Below are 26,642 nucleotides of genomic sequence, written 5' to 3'. Positions count from 1 at the left end.
GTGTTCCAGCATCTTTAAACCTAGTAATTGTCATTAGCTTCCGCACTAGATAGTGCTAGTACAAACTTGTGTTCCTCGTATCGTCAAGTATATAAAGGGAGACCCCTCTAGGTTGCAACCCTTTATCCATAGGAAGCCGAGTATGCCACCTTGAAAACGTGATACACCAAAAACAACATTCAGGGAGATTGTCTGCCCATACTTCTCAGTTCACCGGGAGGTATTCTGCAATTCACGGTTGCATGGTAATCCTTTTTACTCGTTAAACTTAAAATAACATTCAAGTGCTTGTACTTTCGATCTCTTTTCCAATAGATAATGATAGAGTCATATTTTCTTCTTTCTCGATTCTTAAAACATGAAAGAGAACCAGTTTATTTATGCGTCTTAAAAAATTGTTGCCCACGATCTTATAACATCTTGTTAGTCTTTTCTAGACCAAATCGTGAGTTTTCCTTAAAGTACATTTTAAAGCTGATGAGCCTCATCATTAGGTAATTATATGGGCCTTAATTCACCTCCTAGCTTAGTCAAACCAACTACTCTCACAACTTATTGCATACTTTTGATTATATTTTGTTTATGAGATGAGTTAGAGTTGGATATTTTGCTTTGTCATCTAATGTGCATGTAACGCAGGACTAAAGGATAAAGGCAAGGAATTTTAGCAAAGACCTTGGACAAAAATCGAATGGGACAAGGGAGAGGAATTATAGGAAGTAAATCCTCCTCATTTACTACCCGTCCATTTGAATATTCCTTCATCAGCTCGGAGTGCAACCAGCCAAATCATGACTAGAAGGCAACCGAGCAAGTGAAAGTCAAAGCAGCAGTTATCTTGAGTTTGGGAGCCGAGCCTCCCTAATTTTAAGGAATTCGTTGGAAACTTTAGTCGTATAAGTAGAGATGCCTATGACCTCAGTAGGATTTGGACTTTTGATTGTAAAACTCTACTTTATTTTCGAGCTGCAAGACTTGTGACAATTTTTGATGTAATCCATTGTTTTGATAATAAGAATGAGTTTTGTTTCGAGTGAGCACTGAGTTAACTCAGAGGGCTGAAGCTCTTGCATTAGGGCCCAACCCTAGCAACTAAGGCTCCTCTTTATTTTACTTGTATTTTAGTGTAGATTCATGGTTTAGTTGTTCATTTGTTTAAGTAGCTACATTTCCATTACAGTAGGGTAGCATATAGATTCATGGTTTAATCATTCATTTTCTTAAGTAGTTGCATTTCCATTACAGCAGTGTAGAGTAGATTGGTTGTGTTTTAGTTTAATTTTGTTTGTGCCTTTTTCTCATTTATTAGGTTAGCAAGGATTATACCCGTATATTTCCTTTCACAACAACCCTGACTGACCACCATCAACCACATGTTGCACAACTTCTTCATATTCATTTCAACGTTTGACTTTATGCACTCCAAATATCCACCGTCGATCTGTCTAGCTTGATCCAATGGCTATTGCATCGTCTCAATACTTTATGCACTCCCAGATCTCCACTGTCAATTTGTCTAGCTTGATCCAATGACTATCATGTCATCTCAATACTTTATACGCTCCAAATATCCAATGGCTATTGTGCAATCTTGCGTGGATTCTTGCACAACCAATATCCACCTGAGAGCACACGATAAAAGTGGCTTTCTCGTGCTACGTGTCACCAAGTTAGGCTAATGGCGCAAAATTTAGAAATACAACTTACAGCTTTGAGGGCGCGCAAGAAACTACTTATCGCCTACGGAAACCCGCTCCATCATTCTACATGTTTTGTTTACCCTTCTATCACCACGTGACTTGATGTGATCCATCCATCTATTCACTTCATCTCGACGATAAGATCTTCACCATTCATCTCCTGTTAGTCCTGTTCGTCCGTCTATTGACTAAACCTCTCACAATAAGATCTTCGCCATTCATCTTCTGATTAGTCCTGTTCATCCATCTCTTGACTTAACCTCATGTGATAAGATCTCTATCATTCATCTCCCATTAGTCCTATCTATCTATCTATTGACTAAACCTCTTGCGATAAGATCTCTGTCATTCATCTTCCGATTAATCATGTTCGTCCATCTATTCACGTAATCTCCTGCGATAAGATCTCCACCACTCATCTTCCATTTTTACTATTCACTGATCGATCCAATGGTTCCTATGCACTTTTGCTTCATTATGTCCTCCTTTCACTGATTTTGATCTTCGCTTGCTCTTCTGCTTGACTCCTTGCATGCTTGATATTACCAAAACACCAAAAATGCGAAAACAGACTTAGTTTAGTTTCCTTGCTTGCACATTAGTTTGGTTTGGTGATCTTCACTTCTGTAACTTAGATAGCAGCATTAGGTTAGTGTTGATTTAGCGTTTCTGCTTAGTTTAGTTGTTTAAATGGTTAATTAGGATATGATGCGATTTAGCATTACATGTTGTTTTGTTCATTACTACAGTAGAGTAGCTCTCTTAAAATAGATTTTCTCTTCTTCCATCAAAGAATCAAGCTTCTTTTGACTCTGTAGAAGTCTGGCTTGGAACCCCTGGGGTCTCTCGCCAAATGAACAAGTGACAATAGGTAGGACCTTCACTTCTAATTTTTCATATAGCACTGTCACCTCCAAGTTTGTATGAACCTCGGGTTGATAAGTAAAGCTCGTAGCCTAGGATTTGCAGCATCCTTGCTGCAATACTGGCGCTCATCACTTTTTGGCACCGTTGCCGAGGAGGTGTCTCAGTAGAATGTGAGTACTTCTTTCTTTTCTTCTATTTCTAGTCTTCAACTTTCTTCGATTAGTTTATTTCTACAAAATTAATCTAGTATCTTTCTTTCTTTCATTTGTCATTATCTGCTTTCCTTTCCATTCAGCAAGTAATTTATTTATGTCAGTAGTTTTCATTCAATCAACAATTTCAATTCTGCAAAGTACTTTCTTGCTAAATAAAATCTTCCAAAGACCAACCCAAAAACATTTCCTCTCATGCCTCATAGGAGTAGGGACAATTTAGGGAAATTCTTGCCAAATACCCCCACTAAATCCAACAACCAACCTTCTCTCTTCTTCAGTGGCTATGAACTGGAGGAACCTTTAAGTGAGCAACCTAACATATTTGAAGAACCTATAGGGGAAGAAGAAGAAGAAGATGAACCCATTCCTACTGAACCAATAGCTGAAAACCAAAATGACAGAGGGAATAGAGAGAGTGTTGAGGGTGCCTTCCCCATCAGGGAAACCAATGGGGACACTAAGATGAAGAATATAAACCCCTCTGCTCTACCTCATTTTCGTGGCCTGACCGCAAAGGACCCTGACACTTTCCTATTTGAGTTTTTTGTTATATGCCAAACCTATGACTATACAGATGATGAGAAAAAGTTAAAACTATTTACATCTACCCTCAAAGATGTAGCATTGCACTGTTTCATGGGTTTACCTAGAGATAACAACACAACTTGGGCTCAAATGCAATAGGCTTTTAACAACAAATATAGGGACTACTATAGGTAAAAGGATACTAAATAAGATATTTTCAGAATGACCATGGGCTAGGATGAATCCTTATAAGACTATGAATAAAGATTCCAACTCAGTTACAAAAGGGCCAGGTGCACACTTGACCCCGAGTCACTAAAGCTAGTCCTGCTCAGAGGAGTAAAGGAAGATCTTCTGGATACCTTACGTCTATTAGCAGGAGGATATATCTACCAATTACCCTATGAGGATATCAATACTGTCTTTAGAAACCATTCTAGGTCAACCGAGAAAAATGATAGGAGTATTCAACCTATGGCCAGTACATCGTCTTCCAACTCATCCATCAAGGGTGATATTGGAAATATGCTGGAGGATTTCAAAAGTGATATGCTGCAAACCCTTGCCTTGCAATTGGATACCATGAACATCAAAAGGAAGCAAGAGGAAGCAGAGAGATCTGTGGCCATCTTTTGTCCTAGATGCACCAAGAGGCATCCTAGGAATGAATGTCCATTGAACTGAATTGAGATTTTATTGGTCTGTGAAGAAAACCACTCCACAGACAAGTGCTCTTCTTTACCTAGACTCAAATTTGTATATCAAGGAGCTGAAGGGGTCAATGAATAGATTTGCTACATCAACCAAAGGAGACCTCTTGGGCATAGACCATACCAGTAGGGTATGCAAGGGTCATCCCATGCATATTACAACCCCAACAAAACCACAACTATGCCTTCTTATGGACCCCCTACTCATCCTTCCTGGTCTACACCCCCTCCTTGGTCCTATGCATCTCAGTATCATTCCCAGCTAGCTAGCCAGTCATTTCAAACTTATGTTCAACCACAACCTCAGTTGAATACCCCACTCTAGGGGTGGAGGCCCCAATACAACAATGCTCCAACTCTATTACCTCCACCACCTACCCAACCACAACTCCTACACTTTGCTCCACCCAAGCAACCCCAGATGCCTGCCCAACCAAATCTGAACCCAAACAATAGGCATGCTCAACAATTATACAGTGGAGAGACATCATACCCATCTTATGCTGTAGAAATCTAGGAGGTCAACCTAAGATCTGGAAGAATTCTCCCAGATAACCAACCTCCCTCTCCACATAGGGAGGTTGAGGAAGAAAGAGAGGAAAGAAACCTTAAAGTAAATCCACCCTTTCCTAAGATATTAGCCCAACCACTCCAGCCTACCCTAGAAGAGCTTGAACTTCTGGGAGAATTGAAAAATTTATATGTAGGGATCCCCCTTTTCCAGGCACTAAAAGATGTTCCCATTTACAATAAGTTGATTAAGGAGAAGTGCTTAAAGAATCTAGGAAGAAGAAAAAGTGATGCCCCTACCATTAATGTCATTGGGCAGCTGTCTGACTTAATGCTGGGGCAGGTAATATGTCTGAAGTATTTGGACCCTGGAAGCCCTGTAGTAGATGTGCACATCAATGGCACCATTGTCCCACACACTATGATTGATCTTGGGGCTGCCATTAATTTGATGACCAAGGACACCATGCTTAAGCTCAACCTCCAAGGGTCATTGAGGAAGACCACAATAGTTCTGCAACTTGCAGACCACTCCACTGTCAGCCCTGAGGAAATTGTTGAGCATGTGATGGTCTCCATTGACTCCTGGGAATACCCTTCAGATTTTCTAGTTCTCCTTCCTAAGGCTAAGCTTACTGGTTACCCTCTCATCCTTGGGAGGCCATGGTTGACCATGACTAATGCTTACATTAGCTATAGAGCTGGGAATATGACCATCAAGAATGGGCATATGTCCAAACAGTTAATCCTTTACCCTCTTTCTCAACCTTCTCTAGAGCATGATTTACCTTTATGGCTAGAAGAGGAGGAAGAAGATGAGGTTTATTCAACCCAACTTTATGCTTTGAAAGCAACCATAGGAGGAGGACAACAAGATGAGGATGACTTAATTGAACACCTGCTTTAAAGTCCAACTCCTAGTTCATTACCATTAGAAGAAGAAGGGAAATCCAGAAAAATCATCTAACTGACTTATGATTGGCCAATTCCAACCCACTCCATGTCAAAACCATAGAATTTGGCCGAGAGAAAACTTTGAAAATTAGTCCATCCCTTTCTACTCTCAAAGAGGAAAAGCTATGCAACATGTTGAGAGAAAACTTAGAAGCCTTCGCTTGGATTTACAAGGAAATGAAGGGAGTACACCCCTCAGTGTGTACTCACCACATATACATCAAAGAAGGTTGCAAGCTAGTCTGGCAACCAAAAAGGAGGATGAATCGAGCTCTTAAAGATATAGTCAAAGAAGAACTGCAAAAACTGCTAGATGTAGGATTCATTTACCCTATCTCTAACAATAATTGGGTATCTCCTTTAGTGTTAGTTCCCAAGAAAAATGGTAAGTGGAGGATTTGTGTAGATTATAGGGATTTGAACAAAGCCACAAAGAAGGATCATTTTCCCCTACCCTTCATTGACCAAGTGCTATATGGCCTGGCAGGGAAGAAGTTTTTCTCTTTCCTAGATGGGTTCAGTGGGTACAACCAATCCAAATATGCCCAGAAGACCAAGATAAGACCACATTCACATGTCCTTGGGGCACTTTTTCCTATAGGGTCCTTCCTTTTGGCCTATGCAATGCTCTTGCAACTTTCCAGAGATAGTCTTGAGTATTTTTGTTGAATTAGTACATGATGTAGTGGAAATCTATATGGATGATTTTACACCTTATGGATGTAATTTTCAAGAATCCCTAACTAACCGAGGCAAAGTATTGCACAAATTCATTGAAATGAACCTATCTCTCAGTCTAGAAAAGTGTGAATTCTTGATGACTGAAGGGACTGTGCTAGCTCATTCAATATCTCAGCAAAGACTGCAGGTGGGCGCAAACAAAATAGCAATCATCCAAAGGGTCCCACCTCCTCAAAAGCAAATGGATGTCAGGAGTTTCTTGGGGTTATATGGATACTACCAAAGATTCATAAAGGACTTCAGTAAGTTGGCCTCTCCTTTATTTGGGTTGTTGACCAAAGATTCTGAGTTTATATGGTCAAAGAGCTCTCAAGAGGCCTTAGACATTTTAAAGGGTAAGTTAACCACTACACCAATTCTTTGAGGCCAAAATTGGGCCCTCCCTTTTCATATTCATGTTGATGCCTCACACAAAGCCATAGGAGGAGCATTAGGTTAGGTAGAGGAGAAATTTCCCTATGCCATCTATTTTATCAGTAAGAACTTATCAAAGGCCGAGCTAAATTATACTGTGACCAAAATGTAACTCCTGGTTGTTGTGAATTCATTAAACAAATTTAGGCATTGCATTACATGCTATCAAACATTCGTGCATACTGACCATGTTGTAATCAAATATTTAATGAACAAACTAGATGTGAATGCTAGAATTGTAAGATGGTTGCTTTTATTACAACAATTTGATCTAACTATTGTTGATAAGCCTGGTAAGGAAAATGTTGTTGCAGACTTTCTATCTAGGATGAATCTGCCTGCAGGTGAACAAGGAATGGTGGATGACCAGTTATCAGATGAGCATTTGTTTGCTATTTCAGTTCTCTTCCCATGGTTTGTTGATGTAACAAACTATTTGGTATCATCACAGTTCCCACCAAACTTTCCCTCCAAAGAAAAGAGCAAGATAGTCAAGAAAAGTGCCCCCTTCACCTGGATTGGGGGCTATCTTTTCAAACCTAGCCCGGATCAAATCTTGAGAAGGTGTGTAAGGGAAGAGGATGTTTTTGACATCCTTATGACCTGTCATGATGGGCATTGTGGAGGTCACTTTGCAGCAAAGAGGACATCATTCAAAGTGTTAAAAGCGGGTTATTATTGGCCCACTCTTCACCAGGATGTGAAAAAGTACATTATTTAGTGTGATCTGTGCCAGAGGATGGGAATGCCTAGTCCAAGAGATGAAATGCCCCTACAACCTCAAGTGACTTTAGAGCCATTTGACAAGTGGGGCATGGACTTCATTGGGCCTATCAACCCTCCTTCAAAGCAAAAGCAATACATTATTGTGTGCATTGATTATTTGACTAAGTGGGCTAAAACCAAGGCAATTAAGGCAACAACAGAAGATAAGGTAGTTGAGTTCCTAAGGGAGAATATATTCTACAAATTTGGGTACCCTAGAGAGCTAGTCACAGACCAAGGCAACCAGTTTACCTCCAACATGATTGAAGAACTGCTCAACCATCACAAAAACAAGCATAGGACCTCCACTCCTTATCATCCACAAGCTAATGGAAAAGTGGAGGTGACTAGTACGGCACTGGAGAGCATCTTAACCAAGGTAGTGAGCAGTAGCTGGAAGGATTGGGTACAGAGACTAGTTGAGGCCATCAGGGCCTATAATACAACATGGAAGACCACCACTAGATTTATACCCTATGAGTTGCTTTATTGGAAAAAGGATTTGTTGTCCATTGAGTTTGAATATAACACATTAAGGATGGCAACCCAACTATATTTGTATCTCGGTCATGCATAGAGAGAAATATTGTTCCATTTAAATGGCTTGGATGAATTCAGAATGTAGGCCCTCGTACATACAGAGATAGTTCAGCTTCAGAGGTGTTAGGTTCCTATACCAATAGGTTTCATTTTTCATGATTGACTATGGAAGTGCCAAATATGATCATGTGTTCATGCTGCAAAGGTTCCATATTTTGTATACAGAAAAAGAAAATTAAAAAATGTAAAGAGGGTATGCCCTAGAAGAAAAATCAAAGGGCAAGAAAAATGAATTGGTCAGAGAAAATAATAGAAATGAACCCCAAACCAAAAGACCAGGAAAGTGGCCAGTCAAAATGCCACTGCTATCTTTTTTGCAAGTTCACAATGTGCAAATATTGTGGCTTATCACACTTGATGCATGGTCCAACAGTTCAAACTGAACCACTCCATATTTAAATTTGCTGTTGTAGAATAGAGAAAGAATATCTGTCCAAATAGTTCAAGTTTGGCAGATGAGTAGATAGATAGAGAAAATAAGGAGCCCAACTGCTTAATCTGGGCCCTTGGAAGAGATAAGGGTAGATTTAGATAGGAGGGCAGTCAAAAGAAAAGAGTTATATCAGGGTTTGCAAGTTCAAATGCACCCAATCGAAATGAAGAAAAAATGCTAGGTGCATTAGGCTGGGTAGGTAGTTTGAGGTTGCAAAAACAAGGTTGTGATCTTTTTGCCTTGTCAAGAAGGACTCATCTCATCAGTGACACAAGGACCATGGCAATTGTTTGGCTGCAGAACAATGGAAGCATGACTAATTCCCCCATCATTCCCCCATAAATCGTTTACTAACATCCCCTCAAGGACCCTGGGATCTGCCCAATAGTCCTGTTTCACTCCTTTCTATGAGAAATGCTAAGTTAAATTCTAAGTTTACTTAGTGAAAAGAAGCCACATTTCTTGTGTAAAAATCATCATTCCATAGTCCTTCCATTTTTCTTATGCCTAAGTTTTCACTTTATAAACTTAGCATTTGTTCTTACAGTTTCATTCCATAAAGTCACATTAACATTTGACTTTATTATTTAGCTCCCTCTCTTATTTCCCCACCCCTATCTTTACAAAAAACTATATAAAAACCCAAAAAATATAAATATCCCTACCCATTGGCAATTATAGCCATATAATACAAAGTTTTCAGGAATTATTAAGTCCATTTGGGACTTTAATAAGAACCCTTCTACGTCCATAAACCTCAGGATTTATTTAACCTCAGGTTAAATAAATAACCACTCTAAACCTTCCCACCATACCACACATTCAAACCTTGGTGCGCATACAAACCCTGGGGTTAGTTTAATGTCTGATTGAATTAATAACCATGCCTACCCATATATCCACAAAACCCAAAGTTTTTTACCCCCACGATATTATATAATATTAAAATATGGGCGGGTCCCTGCACCATATCGTGCCATCACCTACCTTTCCCGTCAACCCTCCGATCTGTCCTTGCAGATCCGACGGCTCACGCTGATATCGAAGCCGCCCCGCTGTATGAGGGTTAGCTCCTGATAGAAAGCGGTTTTGTCGCCGTACGCAGGGACGCGTGGCCCATTTCTATTGCATCAGGCACGCACTGACAGAAACCGCTCCCGTGCCAAAATCAATCTGATGCAAACCACTTACCGCTTGTCCTCCCCGCCGCGCATGTCACCCCCACGTCAGCTTCTGTGTTAGCGCCCGCGTTACTGTACAGTCCGTCGTGGCTGCCCCGTCACCCATCCACATCAGATGCCACATTACCCACCGTACCATGCTACAGGACTAGGTGACGTCATGCTGACATCAGCACAAAAAGCGCCAATAAGTCCGAAAAACCACAAATTTTCGTTAAAAACTCACGAAAGCGATGCTTTTGCTTATTTTCGTGTGACCAATAGTAAAAGGTTGTGCATGAGAACTACATCCAATCCGCCATTGATGTCCCAGTCTACCACCCAGGCGTATTCAACTTGCAACCTGACCTCCTCGGCTCTACCTGCAACTTCATTCCACAGCAAAGTCTCAAATAAACAGGTATTTACCCGGGAACGCCCATAAACCTTGTTTTTTCATAATTTCTCTGCAAAAGATCACCAATACACCTAAATTCAATTCAAAGACATTACCGCTCACAAATTCCTCCGCTCTGCCTCAATGAGTAACCATACTTTCGAGCAAAAACCTGCCAATTTCTGTGACTCTCTAATAAACTATCCATTAAAGCTCGAAAACCAGCTCCTGTTCGGCTACAAAACCACCAAAAAACCTATAAAATCCCTACTATCTCCACTATTTTCAAGCTTCCTCGTTTAAAAGCGCTGCATACTCTTTATTCCCGTTGAGTTCTACTCAGCAGGGCCACCTTTGCATAGAACTCAAACTGCAAATTCCCTGTTAAAAGAAAAAAAATCCATTGTCAGGACTCTGTTTCCTGTTGAAACATAGACCAAATCCAACTATAACCACAATCAATCATGGAGGCTCCAGTAGCCCTAAATATTGCACCATTAAATGCACCTCATAAAGAGTTAGAGTGGCTGCCTCTTGCCAATAGAGACTATCAAATTGATGATATGGAGGGAATCAAGCCTCACCTTCAAGCTTTCTGTGAAATAAGGAATAACTTTAGAAACAAAGCTAACCTGTTTGGAATATGGGAATCTAATATGCCTATATATTACCTACCCTCAGTGAATGTCTTCCCTGACCTCATCCATCAATGCTCTGCTAATTATGAGCCTTCTCGAAGGGCAGTGATGGACCCTGCTGGAAATGTCCTCTTTTACATTACCCCTCAGTCCATAAATGAGATGTTGTAATTCAAGCCAACTCAGCCTTTGGTCCCCCTTTCCATGAAACAATTGCTGGATCAAGCCTCAAAGTTGTCCTCTCCAGAAGTTGACCGAATTTCCAAGCTGTTTATGCCACCAGAGTGCTACTCCAGATTCAAAATCCCCTATCACCATGCTTGGTTTACTGAGGATGGAAAAATTCTCATAGATATGATTTCCTACATCCTGGGATTCAGAACAAGTGAGGTTGTGGATGAGACTGTCTTTGCTTTGATGTCCATGTTTACTCCAGGACAGCCCCCTGCTATCAAGTATGACTATGCCACCTTCATAGCCAACAAAATTCATGAGAAGTTCATGAATTTAGAGAGGGAAAGGGTGTTCAAATACACTTCATATATATATCATTTGCTGTTGTACTATCAGTCTAATAGTTTCCCGGTATTCCTTAAGAAATTGGATGCTAGGGGGGAGCGAAGGTCTGTAATATTTTGGTCCTCAGTGTTCCATCATGTTAACTACTCCCCATACACATACTATGAGTTTATTGACCTTTTTATCTATCCAGCCACTTGCTTATTGTCAACAGATCCTCCTCCCAGGCTCACTGCTGAAATGCAGAGAATCCTACATCTCTCAAAAGGATACAGCATTGGTGACTGGTACTTCTACCAAAACCAAACTGTAATCAGGATTTATGGCTGTGAATTATCCCCCTACAGACTGCCAAAATATGTCCCCATGAGACTCTTTGCCTTGGAGTATTATCGGCAATTCAACAGTGCAGACTTAACTCACTTCTATGGTGCTAGGAAAAAAGCACAGCTCAAGATAAGACACCAACTAGGCCCTTTTATCTTTAATAAAAGGGAAGAAGCATGGAAGGATGCTGACACTATTCTAAGAGAGAAACTTAAGCTCAAACTAAGTTTTCAGTGGTCACCATATGACCCTGAACATTTCATAAGCTTTAGAAGAGTTAAAAACAAGCTCACAGGATATCTGCACCACAGAATCCTTGAAATTGAACAATATGCCAATCAACAAGAATGGGTAGAGGGTACTCTAGTGGAAGAACTTACTGAAGAAGAGATAACATAAAAACCAATCAAAGACCTTGAAAAATCAGTTGACTTCAAATCTTTTGGACAGCTGTTTTTCACATTGCCTTGACACCTTGGAGCGGGCACATCATCTACCACAACTTCCCAACAACCTGCCGAAGTAAGTGCTCCACCTGCAGGGACAGCTAAAGGAAAAGAGGTGCAGCATTCAGAGCAACAGGTGCACCATTCCGAGCAGCAAGGGACAATGGCAGAGCGGCCAATTTCAACTGATGAACAAAGTCAAGGGCAAGACCCTTCAACACAAGCAAAGGTGACTGAAATTCCTATGTTACAGACTCCTCTTAATTAGGAAAGTGCCAAGAAAAGGGATAGACAAGAAGAGACACCCACAGGGGCATCTACAGATCAGAAAGGAGAAAAAAGACAAAGATTAAATCCTTATTCAGAAGAAGAATTTCCGGAGGGACCAACTGAACAACAAGTTCCCCCAAGTATGGAAACATCAGCTAGCTCTTTTCAGCTAGAGCAAGAGAGACAACAAGGTGTGGAGGTTACATCCACCAGGCAACAGAGAAGACAGGGCTCTGACATCAAAAAGGCATTCACTGATATCAAGGCCAGAAATGAGCCAGTAAGGTTTCATCTCTATAACCAACTGCTAAGGATGGCTCCCACTAATCAGTAAAGGCTAATGGCAGCCTATGACATCCAAGAAGGGAAAATGACCCTCAGTCATTTCAGACCTACAATGCAGCAACCACAATCAACTGCTGACTATATTAGAACCAATCTGGAAGTTCTCTCCAAAGATATCCATCCAATGGACTAGATTGAATTTCACAAACAAACCGGCGAAATGGTATATTCTACCTTGGCAGACAAAACATTGTTGGCTCATAGATTGCAAAATTCATTGCACAATACTTTTGCCCAACTAGAATTAGAAAAGGCCTCCTCAATGGCTAAGGATAATAAAATCAAATCCTTGGAGGAGATTATTATAGAGTTGGGACATGATCCCAAGGATCCTAAGGGCATTCAAGCCTTGATCAAAAAGAAAGAGGAAGACATAGCAGCCCTCAGAAGACAACTCAGGCTACCACCTACAATTCATCCTCAAACCACAAAAGTAGCACAACAAAAAGAAGAAGAGGCTGTGGTTACTTTTCTTATGAGGATGCATAAAAGACTAATAGAAACAGAGGATGCCTTGGAGGCCTTACTACAAGGGAGATAGGGAGAGTTGGCCTCTCAGCCAGCACAAACAACTATAACTATTGAGACTGCACCTCCTACAGTCACCACAACAGCCCCTCCTTCTGATCTAACATCAATAGCAGGTACCTCAACTTCAACAACAACTACAACATCAGCAGAGCAAGAGGCCATCTTGAGTATGGAGGAGATGATGAAAGAAATAAAGGCTCTAGAAGTACAGATGGCAGAATTGAAAGAGGCCAAAGAAAAGTTGGCCAAAATTTAGGTAAGATATGACAAATCAAAGATGGATGTAGCAGAGAAAATAAGGGAAGTAAAGGCCTTGGAGAAAAGAATAAAGGAATTGGAAAAGGAGCTTACCCTTGATAAGACTCTAGCTGAGGTCAAGAAAATTTTGTGGGCCAAAATTGGCCAATCCATTACTGACCAATGGCAATCAATTGAAACTATACATGAGAAAATGGAATTGATAGGCTTAGCTCAATTCGAAACTCAAAAGGCTAGAGCATCACTAGGGAATATGCCTGAGCAAGCCAATAGAATGATTCAATTTCTTAACACTCATACCAAAGAGCAGTTGGTAGCAACAGGTATCAGGAACAGGACAGATACCATCTTACTAGTGAAAAGGGTGCTGACCCTAAGGAATTTTGTGCATACTCTGGAAAGAAAATGCCAAGAAATGCAGGCAGAGATAAATGATTTCAAAATAAAGTTTGCAATATTGCAGAGCAAAGGGCTGCCCAATTTATTAACCAGTGCTGGGAGACTACTATCACATGAGCAATATGCCCACAGGGTAAACAACTATGACTCCAATCAGATCACCGCATCTTCAAGCACCTCAGAAGAAACAGGGCCTCCATGTGGACAAAATCTCTATGACAAACTGGAAAATTTGTTCTACATTGAACATGAAATAAACCACCTTTTCGAAGTCCAGCCCGACTTCTATAGATACACTGAAGCTGATGAAACACTGATAAAGATACAGAGACATTAGTTGCCTACAGAAGATTTGTGGAAAGGAATGATGGAGATATTGCTCAGGTAACTTTGTTTCTATTTTCCTTTTTCTTTTGGTCAGCTACAGGTCAACAATTACAGAGGCACGGTCCACCTGTCAAAGGGTGAAGAATAGTAAAAAAGCAGAAAATAAATGGTGACTATAGCTCGTTGATGAAAACCGAGCATTAATGACAAGGCCAAGATAGTGGCACAACAACATAGCAGCATCAAGACAGCAAACACAGAGTAAATGCGCAGAAACCAACCGACTCACTCAGTCCAAAAGGTCAAATATCTCTGACAATTTGGACATCCAGCACATTCACATTTACTGCAGCATTTATTTACGTCATTTACTCCTTCTCAAAGAGTTGGTAAAGTAAGTTATGACTTCAGAACTTATTTTCATGATATTTTGTAACTCCCTGTTTGTATATATACCTCCCCATAATATGTATTTGGGGTTGGTGATTCTCTCTCTATACTGCGCTGTAAATTCTGAGACTATTTTAATACAATAGCTGTTGAAGTTCACTGTTGCTGACCGTCTGGATGTGGATTTGATGTTCTGGAACTTGCTACAGAATTCTTGTGTCATTCTATGGATCAATAAGTTATTCTAAACTATGTTTTATGTTTTCTGTGTTTGCAAATTCCATATATGTTCCATAATCTTGGTAATAGAGAAGAAGAAAAGCCCATGATTTGTTTAAAAGCACCATGTGTTCAATCTCTGCTATTAACTATGTTTTCTTCAGAATTAGTCATAAATATGAATTCTTAGATGCTCATGTTTGCACTGATTCTTTCACTTTGAATATTACCCAGGAATTCTTCATTGCTCCTTGATAATATCCATGCACTCTCCCCTGGCCAGCATAATGAAAGATTCTTGATTGCCTTTTATTCCCTGACTTCACTCCATCAATTTCAGATTTGAAAATTGTTTCAAAACTGCCTATCTCGCTCTGTAGCATTACCATTTACCCAAGAAACACTTTCAGCAGTACACCATCATTGACTCCATAGCCCAATGGAATAGACTATTTTGGACTTGCATCCCAGCTCTGTTTGAAATCACCACCCAACAAATTCAAAACAACCTTGTGCATCATAACTAGCCTAAAATACTTCAAAACAAATCTAAATTACAAATAGAGAGCCGTCTCTGGTTGCAGGTAGGCTAGAAACTGCAGCTAAAAGATTGGTTAGTGGTTACCTCGGCCGTATTCCCTTCAGGAGGCCAGGAACAACTTGAGTGATAACATCATTGGTGAATCCACTGGGGACTTTCTGAATGACTGTTTGTAACTGCTGTCTATTTTCTAAAGCTACAGATGGAGCCTGAAGTTAGCTAGGTAACCCTTGAAACTATCTTTGCTCTGCATTTACAGGAGTAAATAAAAGTTGCTTCAGTCAATCTCCAGTATAGTTTTAGGCTTTAAACAATTGTTCCAAAGATTTTCTCAGTTTCCTCCATTTCAACATATTCAAAGGAAAGCCTCAAGCCTCCTACATTTAAAAGAAATTCTTGTAGAATATTATGAAAAAACTGTGATTTTAAAACATTTCCAGAAAATACCAAAAACAAATTCAGAAGCTGGCTCCAAAGAAGAAAACTCATTACACTAGGTCAAACCCTGACCCAGATCCTCCAGCTATTTTTGAAAACCCTAACTTGATATATAAGACCCTTAGGAAACAAGAAGAAATAGAAAAATCTGCTGATTCAAACCTTCAAACAGTTCAGCAGAACTATATCCCAACTCCTGCTAAAGCGTCAGTCTGTCCTCACATTACTGCTGTTTCTCCTAGTTCTTCATCCATCTCTCAAAGCACCTTCTCCACACCTCCATCCACTGCACATATTCCCACTGTTGTCCCTGCAGTTTCGTTTGTCTCATTTCTTCCTGTTGCCCCATTTATCCCTGTGAACATGGCAAACCGTTATGCTCCTCTTCAGTTGCCTGGAAATCTAGGGGCTATGCCTCAGGATTATCAGAGAAAAATAACATACTTTGATGGTATTGGCTCCTATACAGCCCAGCAACACACTAAGAAAATGCAAGATTATTTTGAGAATTATGAAATAGATGATGATGATGTGAGAATGAAGATTTTTGTCCAAAGTCTAACTGGTGATGTGAGAATTTGGTTTAGAGCACTGGCTATAAATTCAATAGCTGATTCAGAAGCTCTTTATCAGTCTTTCTTAAATATATGGGAAAAGAAGAAAGACCCTCTACACATTTTAACAGAATATGATAATTTAAAAAGAGGCCCACAGGAGACCGTCCAGGACTATTCTACTAGGTTCAACAATGTTTTTAACACTATTCCTCAAAACCTTAGACCTCCACCTGATTTAGCTTTGATCAAGTTCCTTGATGGTTTTGATTCTGACATGGCGTACCAACTGAGGGAAAGAGCCCTTCCATGCTTACAGACATGCATAATATAGATGTTAGTGTGGAGGCAAACCTAATTGCTAAGCGAAATTGGGCAAGAGCTGAAAGAAGAACAACTTTCAAAGAGGAGCCTTCAACATTTGAACAAAAACTTGAAGCAATCATCAAAGGTATGGACAAACTTGGGGATAGGGTGGAAACTATTGAAAGAAAATCATCATGGGAAGGTCAACCAAGTAACACTGTAAGAAACCCAAACTTTAGAAAGAATCAAAATCCAAATGTTGGGAGTACTAGCCCTGACCAGAACATTAGAGCTCCATTTCAAGAGAACCATGTCAAGGCCTCAACATCTAGTGAGCCAATAGAGGACACCCAAATCAACCTAATGGGATTAAACAGTGAGCAACAAATTTTTCTAACACAATATGACCAAGAGGCTCACAATTTCAATCAATTTCAAACCAAGTCCGGAGAGTCATTTGATTTTAGGGAAGGCTATGATGCAGCAGTCTATGAGGTTCATAAACAGTACAAACTTAGAAGCAGAACCATAGATGTTCCTGAACCTGCCAAGCTGAAGGATACCAAGCAGCCAAAGAAAACAAAAGATAAAGCTGTCCTGATAGAATCCTCTTCTAAAACAGACCCAAACCCAAAGGAAATCACTGTGGAAGATATATCAGACTTACAACCCTCAAAAAATCAACCATACACATCCCATTCATCAAAGGAAAATTTGAATCACCCTCCTAAAAATAATTTCAAATCAGATATACCTCAAAACATCACTCATAATCAAGAGAAGATCACTAAAAATCCAGTTGAAAAGGAAAATTCTGCTGTCCACAATACAAAAATTTAGATAGAGAAACCTTTTAACTTAAAAACAGAAATAGGTCAAATAAAAATAGTTGTTCCTCTGTCTGAACTGGTTAAACACAAAGTTTACAGAGAACAAATCAATAGGTCACTTCAGATACCAAAGAATAGGGATGCAGTCAATGTTCTTGATGATCAACCAGAGTTAATTTTCGGTCCTAAAGTCAATGGTAAAACAGTAGATGGAGGGGTTCCTCCATTCTATGTGAGCTTAAACATTCATGACAAAGTATTGCATAATGCTATGTTTGATTCGGGAGCTTCCCATAACCTAATGCCTAAATCTGTGATGGAAAGACTGGATCTAGACATCACAAGGCCGTACAAAGACTTGTTCTCATTTGATTCTAGCCAGGTCAGGTGTCTAGGCCTAATCAAAGATCTTTGTGTATCTTTAGTCCAATATCTAGCTAAAACAATCTTGATGGATGTGGTGGTAGCTGATATTCCACCTAAGTATGGTATGCTTTTGTCAAGATCTTGGGGTGCAAAACTCCAAGGATCTTTGCAACTAGACATGTCCTATGCCACTATTTCAGTTTTCGGACAGCCAAAGAGATTATACTGGGAAACATTAATGAAATATGTGGTTAGTAGTCAAGAAAAACCCCAAAAATTTCCCATCTATTCTATGCATTCCGATATGGATTCATTTATTTTATATAATGTTGGGAAGTGTCCCAAAACTGATGTCAAACTCCTAGAAGCAGCACACATACAAAGCATAGAGGAACAATCTAGTGCCCAAGATCAAAAAACTGTTGATATGATTGATGTAACAAAGAGAAATGATATATCATATGAAATACAAGAGCCAAATCTGCCCTCTGAACAAGCTTCTAAAACTCTTGAGGCTAGTCATACTCAAGAAATCTTATGTACTTAGAGTTTGATGGCTCGGTGAACAAATTAGGAGCAGGGGTAGGGGTTTGGACACACAACATGCAAAATAACCATGTTGAAGGTCATGCATATAGGTTAAATTTCAGATGCACAAAAAATATGGCCAAGTATGAAGCCCTTTTGTTAGGTATTAAGCTCATTAAACGTCTAGGTGTAACCAAGGCTTCAATTCTAGGGGATTCAGATTTGATTATACAACAGATGAAGGGAAATTTTGTTACAAATGATCTTAGGTTGAGAGCTTACAGAGGGGCAGCCATTGAAATACTTAACGCTTTCTTAGAATCTCAGCTCACCAAAATCCCTAGAAAGCATAACTTACATGCACACAGCTTGGCAACTTTTGCTAGCACTTGCAAGCTACCATTTGAACCCAACCACCATTTCACTGCTGAAATCAAACACAGACCTGCTATCCTAGATAATGTCAAAAATTGGCAGGTCTTTGAGAATGATACACAAATAAATAATTTCCTGACTTTGAAAGAAGAATTCTCAAGCATAAACATTGATACAAGCACCATGGATGATCAACTACAGATAGACAAAATTGAACAAAATATATCAACTGAAACAGAAAATCTGATTTTGCACCCAACTTTTGATGACAAGAAGTTAAATGAACTAAAGCAAACAGATTTTGATGAAATAGCCGAGGCAGAAGCTGAAGTAATTGAACTAAAAGATAATTTTCTGCCCACGGGCTTAACCCCTTTAGAGGACATATTTGACTCAAATGACATTCCTAGAAAGCCAAAGATGCAACCTCTCAATGCAGAAATTGAGGACTGTAACATTGGAACTATAGAAAATCCCAAAATGATAAAACTATCCAAGACATTGCCTATTGATCAGAAGTTGAAATACATTGACTTGTTTAAGGAGTTCCAAGATGTCTTTGCCTGGAGTTATGAGGACCTCAAGTCCTATGATACTTCAGTGATCCAACACACTATACCTCCGAAAGAAAATAAAAAACCTTTTAAACAGAAGCTTAGAAGGGTGAATCCTATCCTCCTTCCCCTGATTGAAAAAGAAGTTAAATGAATGTATGAAGCTGGAATCATTGCACCTATCAGGTTCTCAGAATGGATTTCAAATCTAGTGCCTACTAGGAAGAAAACCGGAGAGATAAGACTGTGTTGACTTGAGAAATTTGAATAAAGTCTCTCTCAAAGACCATTACCCCTTACCAAAAATGGACCGTATCCTACAAAGGGTAGTGGGAGCCTCTAGGATCTCATTGTTAGATGGATTCTAAGGATTTAATCAGATTTTAGTCCGCCCAGATGATCAAGACAAAATTGCCTTTACAACACCTTGGGGAACCTTCAAAAATGTCAAAATGCCTTTTGGACTCAAGAATGCAGGGGCCACATTTCAAAGAGCAATGGATATAGCCTTTGCCAAAGAGATCCATGATTTCTTAGTCAAATATATTGATGACCTCACTGTTTTTTCAAAATCAGACCAAGAACATTTAAGGCAAGTTTTCCTAATTTGCAAAAAATATGGCATATAATTGAACCCAAAGAAATCACTGTTTGGCCTGGAAGAAGGTAAACTCCTAGGTCATATAATTTCAAGAGATGGCATTAGGATTGACCCGGACAGAATTCAAGCTATCCTCCAAGTCCCTCATCCAAGAAACATCAAAGAACTGCAAGCTTTTTTAGGAAAGATCAATTTCCTAAGAAGGTTCATTCCCAATTTAGCCGAGTTGATAAGACTGTTGAATAATATGCTGAAGAAAGATTCCAAATTCAAATGGACCATGGAAGCCAAACAAGCCTTCGAGGACATCAAAACAGCCCTAACAAAAACACCAGTCCCAGGTTTGATAGAGATTTCATCATTTTTTCTTTTGCATCTGAGCATAGTATTGCTGCCGTCCTATTGCAAAAACATGACCAAGGGTGTGAGAAGCCCATTGCTTTCTTCAGCAAAGCCCTTAGAGATGCTCCATTAAAATATCAGATCATGGAAAAGCAAGCTTATGCCCTTGTAAAATCCATCAAGGATTTCAAAGTTTATATCTTGTACTCTCATGTGATAGCCTATGTTCCAAATGCCATGGTTAAGGATATTTTAACTCAAGAAGGAATTGAAGGTAAAAGGGGCAAATGGATAGCCAATATCTTAGAATATGACATTGAAATTAAGCCTACAAAACTGATAAAAGGACAAGGGTTAGCCAAATTAATGACTAAAACCAATTTCCAAGCCCTTAACAACAATGAACTGGATAACGAACAGGAGATGGCGACTCCACAGATCAATCAAGCCTTCTTACAATCACCTTGGTATGATGACATATGTTTTGTATTGTTAAACCTGCAAGCTCCTCCAAGGTTATCCAGGACTAAAAAGAGATTCTTGAAAATGAAGGCATCAAAGTTTTGTATTATAGACAATGTTTTGTTTTGGAAGAATCATGAAGGTATTTTGCTTAATTGCCTAACATTGGATAAAACTGACAAAGTCCTCAAGGAATTTCATGCAGGTGACTATGGAGGACACTTGTATTGGAAGTCAACAGCTGATAAGATCCTAAGAGCTGGTTTCTATTGGCCTTCCCTGTTTGCTGATGTGAAAAAGTTTGTAGTTTCATGCCATAAATGCCAGATCTTTGAAGGCAAGAGAAAGCTGTTACCTTTACCCCTCAAACCTATTTCAACTGAAAGACCATTTCAACAATGGGGTTTAGACTTCATTGGTGAAATTCACCCTTCCTCCTCTGGCCAACACAGGTGGATTTTGACTGCCACAGACTATTTTACCAAATGGATAGAAGCCATCCCTTGTAGGCAAGCCAATGACTCAATCATCATGCAATTCTTAGAAACCAACATCTTGTCTAGATTTGGCTGTCCAGAAAAAATTATTACAGACAATGCTGCTGCATTCAAATCCAAAAGAATGATCAACTTTTTCCATAAATACCACATTACCTTGGGCCACTCCACAGCCTATTACCCTCAAGGTAATGGCCTAGCTGAGTCATCCAACAAAAGCCTTATCAACACCATTAAAAAGGTCTTGGAGGAGAATAAAAAGAATTGGCATAAAAAACTTGTGAATGCGCTATGGGAAGACATATTGACCACCAAAAGATCTATTGGTACAAGTCCATATGAATTGGTTTATGGAATGGAGGAAAGATTCCCTTCATCTTTGGAAATCCCTGTGATCAAGTTGCTGCAAGAAATACAAGCAGAGCCTTATGATATTCAAAGAAGGATCAATCAAACTATTCACTTGCAGCAGACAAGAGAAGAAGTATATCAGAGAACCTGGACTCTACAAGATAAACTCAAGAAGATCTTTGACAAAAGAACAAAAGTTGAAGATTTCTTCACAGGAAACAAAGTGCTGAGATGGGACTCTAGGAGGGAAGATAAAGGGAAACATGGGAAATTTGCTTTTCTTTGGAAAGGACCATTTATTATTCGGTCTGTACAAGGTAACAACACCTACATTTTGAAGAGTTTGGATGGAAAAGATACTGAGGAAGGCCCAGTCAATGGGCAAATGCTCAAGCATTATTTTGATTCCCTTTGATCAACACAACACAACTGTATATTGTTCATAAATAGTTGTATTTCCACCAATTTTTCATTTACAACAATTAGATAAGGAGCAAGATGTAGCAGATTTTGAGGAAGAAGTCAAGGAATTACACCACTTTTGGTGTATATTTTAAATTTACCACAAGAGATCAAGAAAAAGACTTGGAAACTATAAATATGATGATAAATATTCAGAGAAACCAGCAAAGACAAAGCTGCAATTTCACACAGATCAGCTCATGAGAAGTTCACACAGGATACAAAGGTTTAGATCATTGGTTTCTAGGAGAAGGAAGTTTTGAATTATAGCAGCCAACTGAGAATAAGGCCATTTGACCTGTTGTTCTTGGCTTTTCACTAGGAAAATCCATCCCCAAGTGGAGCCACTATTAGGTTCCTATACCAATAGGTTTCATTTTTCATGATTGACTATGGAAGTGCCAAATATGATCATCTTTTCATGCTGCAAAGGTTCCATATTTTGTATACAGAAAAAGAAAATTAGAAAATGTAAAGAGGGTATGCCCTAAAAGAAAAATCAAAGGGCAAGAAAAATGAATTGGTCAGAGCAAATAATAGAAATGAACCCCAAACCAAAAGACCAGGAAAGTGGCCAGTCAAAATGCCACTGCTATCTTGTTTGCAAGTTCACAATGTGCAAATATTGTGGCTTATCACACTTGATGCATGGTCCAATAGTTCAAACTGAACCACTCCATATTTAAATTTGTTGTTGTAGAATAGAGAAAGAATATCTGTCCAAACAGTTCAAGTTTGGTAGATGAGTAGATAGATAGAGAAAATAAGGAGACCAACTGCATAATTTGGGCCCTTGGAAGAGATAAGGGTAGATTTAGATAGGAGGGCAGTCAAAAGAAAAGAGTTATATCAGGGTTTGCAAGTTCAAATGCACCCAATCAAAATGAAGAAAAAATGCTAGGTGCATTAGGCTGGGTAGGTAGTTTGAGGTTGCAGAAACAAGGTTGTGATCTTTTTGCCTTGTCAAGAAGGACTCGTCTCATCAGTGACACAAGGACCATGGCAGTTGTTTGGCTGTAGAACAATGGAAGCATGACTAATTCCCCCAGAAATATTTTACTAACATCCCCTTAAGGACCCTGGGATCTGCCCAATAGTCCTGTTTAACTTCTTTCTATGAGAAATGCTAAGTTAAATTCTAAGTTTACTTAATGAAAAGAAGCCACATTTCTTGTGTAAAAATCATCATTCCATAGTCCTTCCATTTTTCTTATGCCTAAGTTTTCACTTTATAAACTTAGCATTTGTTCTTACAGTTTCATTCCATAAAGTCACATTAACATTTGACTTTATTATTTAACTCCCTCTCTTATTTCCCCACCCATATATTTACAAAAAACTATATAAAAACCCAAAAAATATAAATATCCCTACCCATTGGCAATTATAGCCATATAATACAAAGTTTTCGAGAATTATTAAGTCCATTTGGGACTTTAATAAGAACCCTTCCGCGTCCATAAACCTCAAGATTTATTTAGCCTCAGGTTAAATAAATAACCACTCTAAACCTTCCCACCATACCACACATTCAAACCTTGGTGCGCATATAAACCCTGGGGTTAGTTTAATGTCTAATTGAATTAATAACCATGCCTACTCGTATATCCACAAAACCCAAAGTTTTTTACCCCCACGACATTATATGATATTAAAATATGGGTGGGTCCCTGCGCCATATCGTTCCATCACCTACCTTTCCCGTCAACCCTCCGATCCGTCCTTGCAGATCCGACGGCTCATGCTGATATCGGAGCCGCCCCACTGTACGAGGGTTAGCTCCTGATAGAAAGCGATTTTGCCACCGTATGCAGGGATGTGGGGCCTGTTTCTATTGCATCGAGCCTGCGCTGACAAAAACCGCTCCCGTACCAAAAGCGGTCCAATGCAAACCACTTACTGCTTGTCCTCACCGCCGCGCACGTCACCCCCACGTCGACTTTTGCGTCAGCACCCGCGTTACTGTACAGTCCGTCGTGGCTGCCCTGTCACCCATCCACATCAGCTGCCACATTACCTGCTATACCATGCTACAAGACTAGGTGACATCATGCTGACGTCAGCACAAAAAGCGCCAAAAAGTTCGAAAAACCACAAATTTTCGTTAAAAACTCACGAAAGTGATGATTTTGCTTATTTTCGTGTGACCAATAGTAAAAGGTTGTGCATGAGAACTACGTCCAATCCGCCATTGATGTCCCAGTCTTCCACCCAAGCGTATTCAACTTGCAACCTGACCTCCTCGGCTCTACTTGCAACTGCATTCCACAACAAAGTCTCAAATAAACAGGTATTTACCTGGGAACGCCCATAAACCCTGTTTTTTCATAATTTCTTTGCAAAAGATCACCAATACACCTAAATTCAATTCAAAGACATTACTGCTCACAAATTCCTCCACTTTGCCTCACTGAGTAACCATACTTTTGAGCAAAAACCTGCCAATTTCTTTGACTCTCTGATAAACTATCCATTAAAGCTCGAAAACCAGCTCCTGTTCGCCTGCAAAAGCACCAAAAAACTTGTAAAATACCCGCTATCTCCACTGTTTTCAAGATTCCTCGTTGAATAGCCCTGCATACTCTTTATTCCCGTTGAGTTCTACTCAGCAGGGCCACCTTTGCACAGAAATCAAACTGCAAATTCCCTGTTAAAAAAAAAAATTCATTGTCAGGACTCTGTTTCCTGTTGAAACATAGACCAAATCCAACTATAACCACAATCAATCATGGAGGCTCCAGTAGCCCTAAATATTGCACCATTAAATGCACCTCATAAAGAGTTAGAGTGGCTACCTCTTGCCGACAGAGACTATCAAATTGATGATATGGAGGGAATCAAGCCTCACCTTCAGGCTTTCTGTGAAATAAGGAATAACTTCAGAAACAAAGCTGACCTGTTTGGAATATGGGAATCTAATATGCCTATATATTACCTGCCCTCAGTGAATGTCTTCCCTGACCTCATCCATCAATGTTGTGCTAATTATGAGCCTTCTCAAAGGGCAGTGATGGACCCTGCTGGAAATGTCCTCTTTTACATTACCCCTCAGTCCATAAATGAGATGTTGCAATTCAAGCCAACTCAGCCTTTGGTCCCCCTTTCCATGAAACAATTGCTAGATCAAGCCTCAAAGTTGTCCTCTGCAGAAGTTGATCGAATTGCCAAGCTGTTTATGCCACCAGAGTGTTACTCCAGATTCACAATCCCCTATCACCATGCTTGGTTTACTGAGGATGGAAAAATGCTCATAGATGTGATTTCCTACATCCTGGGATTCAGAAAAAGTGAGGTTGTGGATGAGACTGTCTTTTCTTTGATGTCCATGTTTACTCTAGGACAGCCCCCTGCTGTCAAGTATGTCTATGCCACCTTCATAGCCAACAAAATTCATGAGCAGTTCATGAATTTAGAGAGGGAAAGGGTGTTCAAATACACTTCATATATATATCATTTGCTGTTGTACTATCAGTCTGATAGTTTCCCGGTCTTCCTTAAGAAATTGGATGCTAGGGGGGAGCGAAGATCTGTAATATTTTGGTCCTCAGTGTTCCATCATGTTAACTACTCCCCATACACATACTGTGAGTTTATTGACCTTTTTATCTATCCAGCCACTTGCTTATTGTCAACAGATCCTCCTCCCAGGCTCACTGCTAAAATGCAGAGAATCCTACATCTCTCAAAAGGATATAGCATTGGTGACTGGTACTTCTACCAAAACCACACTGTAATCAGGATTTATGGCTGTGAATTAGCCCCCTACAAACTGCCAAAATATGTCCCCATGAAACTCTTTGCCTTAGAGTACTATCAGAAATTCAATAGTGCAGACTTAACTCACTTCTATGGTGCTAGGAAAAAATCACAGCTCAAGATAAGACACCAACTCGGCCCTTTTATCTTTAATAAAAGGGAAGAAGCATGGAAGGATGCTGACACTATTCTAAGAGAGAAACTTAAGCTCAAACTAAGTTTTCAGTGGTCACCATATGACCTTGAACATTTCATAAGCTTTAGAAGAGTTAAAAACAAGGTCACAGGATATCTACACCACAGAATCCTTGAAATTGAACAATATGCCAATCAACAAGAATGGGTAGAGGGCACTGTAGTGGAAGAGCTTACTGAAGAAGACATAACAGAAAAAGCAATAAAAGACCTTAAAAAATCAGTTGACCTGGAATCTTTTGGACAGGTGTTTTGCACATTGCCTGGACACCTTGGAGCGGGCACATCATCTACCACAACTTCCCAACAACCTGCCCAAGTAAGTGCTCCACCTGCAAGGGCAGCTAAAGGAAAAGAGGTGCAACATTCAAAGCAGTAGGTGCACCATTCCGAGCAGCAAGAGACAATGGCAGACCGATCAGTTTCAACAGATGAACAAAGTCAAGGGCAAGACCCTTCAACACAAGCAAAGATGACTGAAATTCCTGTGTTACAGACTCCTCTTAATGAGGAAAGGGCCAAGAAAAGGGATAGACAAGAAGAGACATGCACAGGGGAATCTACAGATCAGAAAGGAGAAAAAATACAAAGAATAAATCCTTATTCAGAAGAAGAATTTCCAAAGGGACCAACTGAACAACAAGTTCCCCCAGGTATGGAAACATCAGCTAGCTCTTTTCAGCCAGAGCAAGAGAGACAACAAGGTGTGGAGGTTACGTCCACCAGACAACAGAGCAGACAAAGCTCTGACATCAAAAAGGCATTCACTGATATCAAGGCCAGAAATGAGCCAGTAAGGTTTCAGCTCTATAACCAACTGCTAA

This window comes from Pinus tabuliformis, chromosome 5_1 (genome assembly GCF_031772625.1).
Source record: "Pinus tabuliformis cultivar Carrire ecotype Pingquan chromosome 5_1, CPIR1, whole genome shotgun sequence".
Taxonomy (NCBI): domain Eukaryota; kingdom Viridiplantae; phylum Streptophyta; class Pinopsida; order Pinales; family Pinaceae; genus Pinus; species Pinus tabuliformis.
This window is presented reverse-complemented; position numbering follows the sequence as displayed.